Here is a 10,610-nt window from a genome sequence, read left to right as displayed (position 1 = left end):
AAATGAATTATTGACAGTGAAAACTTGGTCCCACAGAGAACAAGGCCCGTCTTCCATAGAAAACCATTACCTACAGTCCATACTTTTGTCACCAAGGGACCGTCATGACCCGGCATATGAAATTGAAATTCAATTGGTCACAATGGTCTTGCAGAACTACTACTACTACTAATAATAATACATTTTATTTTAAGCACCTTTAAAGACACTCATAGCCCTTTACATACACAAGACAATCAGCAAGATAAAAAATTAATACAATCACACATTAACATAAGTAAGTATACTGTATAAAAGTATACTAAACATAAGGATAAAATACAAGACAACAGAGAAACTGGGTAAGCCTATGTGAAGAGGTGTGTCTTTAGTTTGGTGTGTCTTTAATATCTGTATAGATTGTGAGGTTCTGAGATCGAGAGGAAGAGAGTTCAAGAGTTGGGGGGCTACACTGCTAAAAGCACGGTCTCCCATGGAGCACAGCCTGGTGGAGGGATGATGATGAAGCCAGTGTCAAAGGAGCACAGTGAACAGGTGGGAGTGTGGGGATGCAGGAGGTTTGTAAGGTATGTGGGCACCAGCCCATTGAGTGCTTTGTTGGTGAGCATGAGCAATTTTAAGATGATGCTGCATTGAACTGGGAGCCTGTGGAGTTTTATAAGGGTGGGGTCCCAAGGTCTGGTCTGTGTGAGGACTCGTGCAGCTGAATTTTGAATATGTTGAACTCTGTCCAGTGTTTTGGTGGGGAGTCAGTGGAGAATGTTGTTGCAGTAGTCCAGGTGTGATAAAACAAAGGCGTGAATAAGGGTTTCAGCAGTAGAGTCAGTGAAAAATGGTCTGAGTTGTGAGATTTTTTTGAGGTGGAAGTAGGCTGACTTGGTGATGTTCCGGATGTGGGGTTCAAATTACAGAGTGGGGTGAAATGTAACACCAAGGTTCCTGACTGTGGAGTTTAAGTTGATGGTGCAGTTGTCGATTGTCATGTTAAGTTGACCCAGTTTCTTGATGAGGGAGTTGGGGCCCATGAGCATGATCTCTGTGTTGTCGTCATTTTGTTTTAAAAAGTTATTGCTCATCTGTTTTCACTTCACGGAGACAGTCAACAGCAGAGGGAAATGGCAGACTGAAGTTGGGTTTTGTGTGGGTGGAGATTTGTGTGTCATCTGCATAACAGTGAAATCAGAGTCCAAATTGATGGAGGATCTGACCAAGGGATAGCATGTAAATACTAAACAGTTATGGACCTAACACCCAGTGGCCCCAGCTGAGCAGGGGGCCCCACCATCAAAATGAATAAATAAATACTGAATTAAATGTAATCAAATTATCCATAATGAGGAAGGTAACACATCTGCAAGGGCACTACTACAACTTTTTTTTAAATTACAGTCCGTATGTCCCAATGTTGACATTGCACTATGGATATTCTTAACTTTGCTGGTGATCAACACAAGTGGATTGTGGTCTTTTTCAAAACTTTCTTTGGTGAAAAATAAACTGATCATCAACGCATCAGGAAAGACTGAATCACTTAATACTGATATCCCATGAAAGGGACATCCTTTGTGGATTGGATTTTACCAACGTAATCAAGGACTTCTCAGCTAGAAAAACAAGAAGAAAATACTTCTAAATGTAAGGACGTTTATTTAGTAGCCTAATATGTGCTCTGTTTGATGCCTTTAGATATCCATCAGTGGAGACTCCTCAGAGGAGGAAGGGGAGGACCATCTTCCTCAGTGAATTTCATACAAATAAAATAAAAAATATTTTAAAAAGTTATCCTTTTTAGGTAAAACTATACTAAATATAATCAGATGTTACCAAGTAATTTATTAAAACACACTATTTTGAAATGAAGGTCTACAGTAGCCTCAACAGCACTCTGTAGGGTAGCAACATGGTGTAGCCAGAGGACAGCTAGCTTCTGTCCTCCTCTGGGTATATTGACTTCAATACAAAATCTAGGGGGCTCATAGTTCTCACCCACTTCCACAGACTTACAGAGTAATTATGACAACTTCTGGAGGACATCCTCCAACCTATCAGAGCTCTTGCAGCATGAACTGACATGTTATCCACCCAATCAAAGGATCAGAGAATGAATCTAGTACTGAAAGCATAAGCTACAGCTAGCTAGCACTGCAGTGCATAAAATGTGGTGTGTAATTGACTCAAAGAAAGAAAAGACGATAGTTGAACAGTCACCTAACTCCTGATTGGAGGAATTGCAAGTTACTTACGGACTTCTCTCTGTGTTGCTGGGCTGTTTGTTGCTACTTGGCTACCTGCCAAACTTTTCAGTTTTTACTTTTAATAATTGTTTAATCAAAATCTGCATTTAACACATTTACCAACGTCTTAGTTTTTTTTCTTCACTCAACTTTTTTCATTCAACTTTTTCACCCTGAACACTTTATCTGGACATGATTCTACAGGACCGACACCAGCCGAAAAAGCTAAATAGTAACATTAACACTATGCCATCTAATTGCAGTCGCTGTACTCATACTATACAGGAGAACTATAGCCATGTTGCAAGCCCAGCTTCAGATGTAATCGTTAGGCAAGAGCAATTTATTATTTCTTTTTGTATTTTACCCCCTTTTTCTCCCAAATGTTTACCCCTTTTTCTCCAAATCGACTCACCAACGTGCTCGGGAGGCGAAGGTCGAGTCATGTGTCCTCTGAAACCTGACTTACCTAACCGTGCTTCTTAACACCTGTCCGCTTAACCCGGAAGCCAACTGCTCCAATGTGTCAGAGGACACACCGTTCACCTGACGACCGAGGTCAGCCTGCAGGCACCCGCCCGCCACAAGGAGTCGCTAGAGCACAATGAGCCAAGTAAAGCCCCTCCGGTTGGATCGAACCCGGGTCTGTTGTGACTTCTCTAACACTGTGATGCAGTGCCTTAGAAAGCTGTGCCACTCGGGAGAACAGGCAAGGACAATTTAAGTGTAGGAAAGGATGAAACAGCGTCTGTGCCACCAGTTAGTACAGGTAGCAGTATAAATCCCCCCACACAGTCCCAGCAGCCGGACAATTTTCTCAAGGCTTCTGGAAATAAATGCTGTCGGGATGCTCAACCGGTGTCGCTCATTCAGCTGACAGAAACGTTCAACCGGTTCTCTTGACAAATTGAAAACCCTAGTCATTGGCGACTCCATTACCTGCAATATCAGATTTAAAAATAATCATCCAGCGATGATACACTGTTTATGCTTCAAGATTGTTTTGATCAAGCGGACTGGGAAATGTTCCAGGCAGCCTCAGAGAATAACATCGATTTATACGCTGACTCGTGAGTGAGTTTATAAGGAAGTGCATTGGAGATGTTGTACCCACTGTGACTATTAAAACCTTCCCTAACCAGAAACCATTCGCGCAAAACTGAAAACGATAACCACCGCATTTAAACATGGAAAGATGACTGGGAATATGGCCGAATATAAACAGTGTAGTTATTCCCTCCGCAAGGCAATCAAACAAGTGAAATGATGGTATAAAATGTTGGACAAAGTGAAGTTGCAATTCAACGGCTCAGACACGAGACGTATGTGGCAGGGTCTACAAGCAATTACGGACTACAAAAAGAAAATCAGTCACGACATGGACACCGACGTCTTCATCCAGGCAAACTTAACACCTTCTTTGCCAGCTTTGAGGATAATACAGTGCCACTGACGCGGCCCGCTACCAAGGACTGCGGGCCCCGCCTCTCCTTCTCTGTGGCCGATGTAAAACATTTAAACGTGCTAACCCTCGCAAGGCTGCTGGCCCAGACGGCATCCTTAGCTGCGTCCTCAGAGCATGCGCAGACCAGCTGTCTGGTGTGTTTACGGACATATTCAATTGCTCCCTATCCCAGTCTGCTGTCCCTACATGCTTCAAGATGGCCACCATTGTTCCTGTACCAAGAAGGCAAAGATAACTGAACTAAATGACTATCGCCCCATACCACTCACTTCTGTCATCATGAAGTACTTAGAGAGACTAGTCAAGGATCATATCACGTCCACCTTACCTGCCACGCTAGACCCACTTCAGTTTGCATACTGCCCCAACAGGTCCACAGACGATGCAGTCGTCATCAAACTGCACACTGCCCTATCCCATCTGGACAAGAGGAATACCTATGTAAGAATGCTGTTCATTGACTACAGCTCAGCAATCAACAACATAGTACCCTCCAAGCTCATCATTAAGCTTGAGGCCCTGGGTCGCCCTGTGCAATTGGGTCCTGGACTTTCTGACGGGCTGCCCCCAGGTGGTGAAGGTAGGAAATAACATGTCCACTTCGCTGATCCTCAACACTGGGGCCCCACAAGGGTGCGTGCCCCCTCCTGTACTCCCTTTTCATCCATGATTGTGGGACCATGTACGCCTCCAACTCAATCAGCAAGTTTGCAGATGACACAACAATAGTGGGCTTGATTACCAACAATGACGAGACAGCCTACAGGGAGGAGGTGAGGGCTCTTGGAGTGTGGTGTCAGGAAAATAACCTCTCACTCAACGTCAACAAAAAAAAGGAGTTGATGGTGGACTTCAGGAAACAGCAGAGGGAGCACCCCCCTATCCACATCGACAGGACAGTAGTGGAGAAGGTGGAAAGTTTTAAGTTCCTCGGCGTACACATCACAGATAAACTGAAATGGTCCACCCACACAGACAGTGTGGTGAGGAAGGCTGAAGAAATTTGGCTTGTTACCTAAAATCCTCACAAACTTTTACAGATGCACAATTGAGAGCTTCCTGTCGGGGCTGTATCACCGCCTGGTACGGAAACTGCACCGCCCTCATTTGCAAGGCTCTCCAGACGGTGGTGCAGTCTGCACAACACATCACCGGGGCAAACTACCTGCCCTCCAAGACACCTACAGCTCCCGATGTCACAGGAAGGCAAAAAAGATCATCAAGGACAACAACCCCCCGAGCCACTGCCTGTTCACCCTGCTACCATCCAGAAGGCGACGTCAGTACAGGTGCATCAAAGCGGGGACCGAGAGACTGAAAAACAGCTTCCATCTCAAGGCCATTAGACTGTTAAACAGTAATCACTAACTCAGAGAGGCTGCCTACATACAGACTCAAATCATTGGCCACTTGAAGAAATGGATCACTAGTCACTTTAAATAATGCCACTTTACCTTCTCTAAGGTAGGGGGCAGTATTTTCACGTCCGGATGAAAAGCGTGCCCAGAGTAAACTGCTTGCTACTCAGGCCCAGATGCTAGGATATGCATAGTATTAGTAGATTTGGATAGAAAACACTCTGAAGTTTCTAAAACTGTTTGAATGATGTATGTGAGTATAACAGAACTCATATGGCAGGCAAAAACCTGAGAAGAAATCCAACCAGGAAGTGGGAAATCTGAGGTTTGTAGTTTTTCAACTCTTTGCTTATCCAAGATACAGTGGAAATGGGGTCATATTGCACTTCCTAAGGCTTCCACTAGATGTCAACAGTCTTTAGAACCTTATTTGAGGCTTCTACTGTGAAGTGGGGCCGAAAGAGAGGGGATTGAGTCAGAGGTCTGCCAGAGAGCCACGAGCTGACCATGCGCGTTTACGTGATAGTTAGCTTGCGTTCCATTGCATTTCTGAAGACAAAGGAATTCTCCGGTTGGAACATTATTGAAGATTTATGTTAAAAACATCCTAAAGATTGATTCTATACATCGTTTGACATGTTTCTACTGACTGTAACGTTTGACTTTTCGTCTGCACCTAGTGATCGCGCGTCATGAATTTTGATTACTGGGCTAAACGCGCGAACAACAAGGAGGTATTTGGACATAAATGATGGACTTCATCGAACAAAACAAACATTTATTGTCGAACTGGGATTCCTGGGAGTGCATTCTGATGAAGATCATCAAAGGTAAGTGAATATTTATAATGCTATTCTGACATCTGTTGACTCCACAACATGGCGGATATCTGTTTGGGTTGTGTTGGTCTCTGAGCGCTGTACTCAGATTATTGCATGTTGTGCTTTTTCCGTAAAGTTTTTTTGAAATCTGACACAGCGGTTGCATTAAGGAGAAGTGTATCTAAAATTCCATGCATAACAGTTGTATCTTTTAGCAATGTTTATTATGAGTATTTCTGTAAATTGATGTTGCTCTCTGCAAAATCACCGGATGTTTTGGAACTACTGAACATAACGCGCCAATGTAAACTCAAATTTTTGGATTTAAATATGAACTTTATCGAACAAAACATACATGTATTGTGTAACATGAAGTCCTATGAGTGTCATCTGATGAAGATCATCAAAGGTTAGTGATTCATTTTATCTCTATTTCTGCTTTTTGTGACTCCTCTCTTTGGCTGGAAAAATGGCTGTGTTTTTCTGTGACTTGGCTCTGACCTAACATAATCATTTGGTGTGCTTTCGTCGTAAAGCCTTTTTGAAATCGGACACTGTGGCTGGATTTACAACAAGTGTATCTTTAAAATGGTGTAAAATACTTGTATGTTTGACACATTTTAATTATGGGATTTCTGTTGTTTTGAAATTGGCGCCCTGCAGGTTCACTGGCTGTTGACGAGGTGAGATGCTACCGTCCCACATAACCTAGAGAGGTTAATAATGTTTACATATCTTACATTACTCATCTCATATGTACATACTGTATCTTATACCATCTATTGCATCTTGCCTATGCCGCTCGGCCATCAATAATCCATATATTTATATTTACATATTCTTATTCCATCCCTTTCGATTTGTGTGTATTAGGTAGTAGTTGTGGAATTTTCGATTATTTGTTAGATATTGCTGCGCTGTCGGAACTAGAAGCACAAGCATTTCGCTACACTCGCATTACCATCTGCTAACCATGTGTATGTGAGCAATACAATTTGATTTGATTTGATTTACTAGGGGGCAGGGCTACTGACGTTAAGGCTAATCTGAAGAGGGTGCTGGCTAAGGCTAAAACTGGTGAGCGTGGAGAGTATAGGGTTATTGTTACCCACGTTGGCACCAACGATGTTACGATAAAACAGTCAGAGGTCACCAAGCGCAACATAGCTTCAGCGTGTAAATTAGCTAGAAAGATGTGTTGGCAATTGTGTTGTGTTGTGTTGACAATGGTAATTGTCTTTGGCCTCCTCCCAGTTAGGGGGAGTGATGAGCTCTACAGCAGAGTCTCACAACTCAATTGCTAGTTGAAAACTGTTTTCTGCCCCTCCCAAAAGACAGAATTTGTAGATAACTGTCCTTCTTTCTGGGTTTCACCCACAAAGAGGACCAAGCCTGGCCTGTTGAGGAGTGACGGACTCCATCCTAACTGGAGGGGTGCTCTCATCTACGAATATGGACAGGGCTCTAACTTCTCCAGCTCCACAATGAAATAGGGTGCAGGCCAAGCAGCAGGCAGTTAGCCAGCCTGCCAGCTTAGTGGAGTCTGCCACTAGCACAGTCAGTGTAGTCAGCTCAGCTATCTCCATTGAGACCGTGTTATTGCCTCGATCTAGGTTGAGTAAAACTAAACATGGCGGTGTTCACCTTAGCAATCTCACTGGAATAAAGACCTCCTCCATTCCTGTCATTATTGAAAGAGATTGTGATATTTCACATCTCAAAATAGATCAAACCAAATCAAACTTTATTTGTCACATGCGCCAAATACATCAAGTGTAGACTTTACCGTTAAATGCTTACTGACAAGCCCTTAACCCAACAGTGCAGTTCAGGAAGAGTTCAGAAAATATTTACCAAGTAGACTAAAATAAAAAGTAATCATAAAAAGTAACACAATAACAATAACGAGGCTATATACAGGGGGCACCGGTACCGAGTCAGTTTGCAGGGGTACAGGTTAGTTGAGGTAATTTGTACGTGTAGGTGGGGGTGAAGTAACTATGCATAGATAATAAACAGCGAATAGTAGCAGTGTACAAAAGGGAGGGGGGTTCAACGTAAATTGTCCGGTGGCGATTTTAATAATTGTTCAGCAGTGGGTGACTGGAGTCTCTGACAATTTTATGGGCTTTCCTTCCTCTTCCTCTGACACTATTGTATAGGTCCTGGATGGCAGGAAGCTTGTCCCCAGTGATGTACTGGGCCATACACATTACCCTCTGTAGCGCCTTACAGTCAGATGCCGAGCAGTTGCCATACCAGGCGGTGATGCAACCGGGTCAGGATGCGCTCGATGGTACAGCTGTATAACCTTTTGAGGATCTGGGGACCCAAATCTTTTCAGTCTCCTGTGACGACCCTCCCACTCTGTCTGCCGAATTCTTTCTCTTTGCTCTTGTTTTCCTTAGGATGTCAGTGGGCGGAGCTGGGAGGGTCTTCAGCAAAATGGGACACACCTGGGCCCGGGTGTGTCCTGGGATAAATAGACCTTTTCCCCATTCATTGAGGAGACTCTCTCCATGCAGACACACTGTTTGATTTTGGATGTGGCATTTTTGTGGCTGGATTGCTTGCCTCCTCATTATCACATCTATACACGCAACCACTCACGTACACTACTGATTACTGACTACACACTTCATTGTTTATTTGTATATAGGTTACCTCAGTTAATAAATATATTTTTGTTATTCCTTATCTCATGTTGTCTCCTTTTTGTTTCAGGCTTCAAGCCGGTTCGCGTCACTCCTGAGGGGGAAAAGGTTTTGTCATGCCCTCTTCACGACTGTCTTGGTATGTTTGGACCATGATAGTTCGTTGGTGATGTGGACACCAAGGAACTTGAAACTCTCCCTCACTTCCAAGGCAGTCATAGTCCATGAACTAATCACTGATCATAATCTTGATGTGATCGACCTGACTGAAACATGGCTCAAGCCTGATGAATTTACAATGTTAAATGAGGCCTCACCTACTAGTTACACTAGTGATAATATCCCCCGCTCATCCCACAAAAGCGGAGGTGTTGCTAACATTTACGACAGCAATTTTCTCATTTTTTTACTGTATTTTTGTCTTTTAACCTTCTGCTCATGAAATCTATGCAGCCTACTCAATCACTTTTTATAGCTTGTCACGCCCTGACCATGGAGAGCCCTTGGTTCTCTGGTATAGTAGGTCAGGGCGTGACTAGGGGGTGTTCTAGGTTTATTATTTCTATGTTGATGCTCTTGGTATGGTTCCCAATTAGAGGCAGCTGAGGTTCGTTGTCTCTAATTGGGGATCATACTTAAGGGTTCCCTGTTTCCACCTGCTGTGTGGGATATTGTTTTGAGTTAGTGCATGTAACACCGCTGATGTTACGGTTCATAGTTTTTTTTTGTTTGGAGGTTTTGCTTAAATAAATATCTTGAACTTTAATCACGCTGCGCCTTGGTCCGTCTCTCCACACAACCGTGACATAGCTACTGTTTACAGGACACCTGGGCCATATACAGTGTTCCTCACTGAGTTCCCTGAATTCCTGTCGGACCTTGTTGTCATCGCAGATAATATTCACATTTTTGGTGACTTTAATATTCACCTGGAAAAGACCACAGACCCACTCCAAAAGGTTTCAAACATATCTCCGGACATACTCAGTGCCACCGTCATACCCTGGATTAAGTTTTGTCCTGTGGAGAAAATATTGTGGCTCTAAATGTCTTTCCTTGTAATCCTGGACTATCGGACCACCATTTTATTGTGTTTGCAATCGCGAAAACAAATAATCTGCTCAGACCCCAACCAGGGATCATCAAAAGCTGTGCTATAAATTCTCGGACAACCCAAAAATTCAAAAGAATTCCTAGAGGGAGCCATTCCAGGCTCCCTCCACCTACCCAAGGACGTTGGAGTACAGAAATCATTTTAGCACCTAAATGAGGATCTACATTTAACCGTGCGTAATACCCTAGATGCACCCCTAAAAACTAAAAACATTTGTCACAAGAAATTTGCTCCAGAAATTTGGAATGGAAATGGCGCTCCACCAAACTGGAAGTCTTCTGACTAGCTTGGAAAGACAGTACCATGCAATATCGAAGCGCCCTCATTGCTGCTCGATCATCCTATTTTTCCAACCTAATTGAGGAGAATAAGAATTTATTTTTGATACTGGCGCAAAGCTAACTAAAAAGCAGCATTCCCCAAGAGAGGATGGCTTTCACTTCTGTAGTGATGAATTCATGAACTTCTTCGGTGAAAAGATCACAGTCATTAGAAAGTAAATTACAGACTCCTCTTCAAATCTGCGTATTTCTCCAAAACTCAGTTGGCCTTGAGTCTGCCCAGAACTGCCAGGACCTAGGATCAATGGAGACACTCACGTTTTTGAATCCAACATCTCTTGACACATTCATGGAAATAGTCTTTGCCTCTAAACCTTCATGCTGTATACTGGACTCTATTCCAACTAAACTACTGAAAAAGCTACTTCCTGTGCTTGGCCCTCCTATGTTGAACATAATAAATGGCTCCCTATACACTGGATGTGTACCAAACTCAGTAAAAGTGGCAGTAATAAAGCCTCTCTTGAAAAAGCCAAACTTTGACCCGGAAAATGTCAAGAACTATCAGCCTATAACGAATCTCCATTTCCTTTAGAATATTTTAGAAAAAGCTGTTGCGCAGCAACTCACTGCCTTCATGAAGACAAATAATGTATACGAAACGCTTCAGTCTGGTTTTAGAT

Source organism: Salvelinus alpinus, chromosome 18, assembly GCF_045679555.1.
Source record: "Salvelinus alpinus chromosome 18, SLU_Salpinus.1, whole genome shotgun sequence".
In the NCBI taxonomy this organism is placed as follows: Eukaryota; Metazoa; Chordata; class Actinopteri; order Salmoniformes; family Salmonidae; genus Salvelinus; species Salvelinus alpinus.
This window is presented reverse-complemented; position numbering follows the sequence as displayed.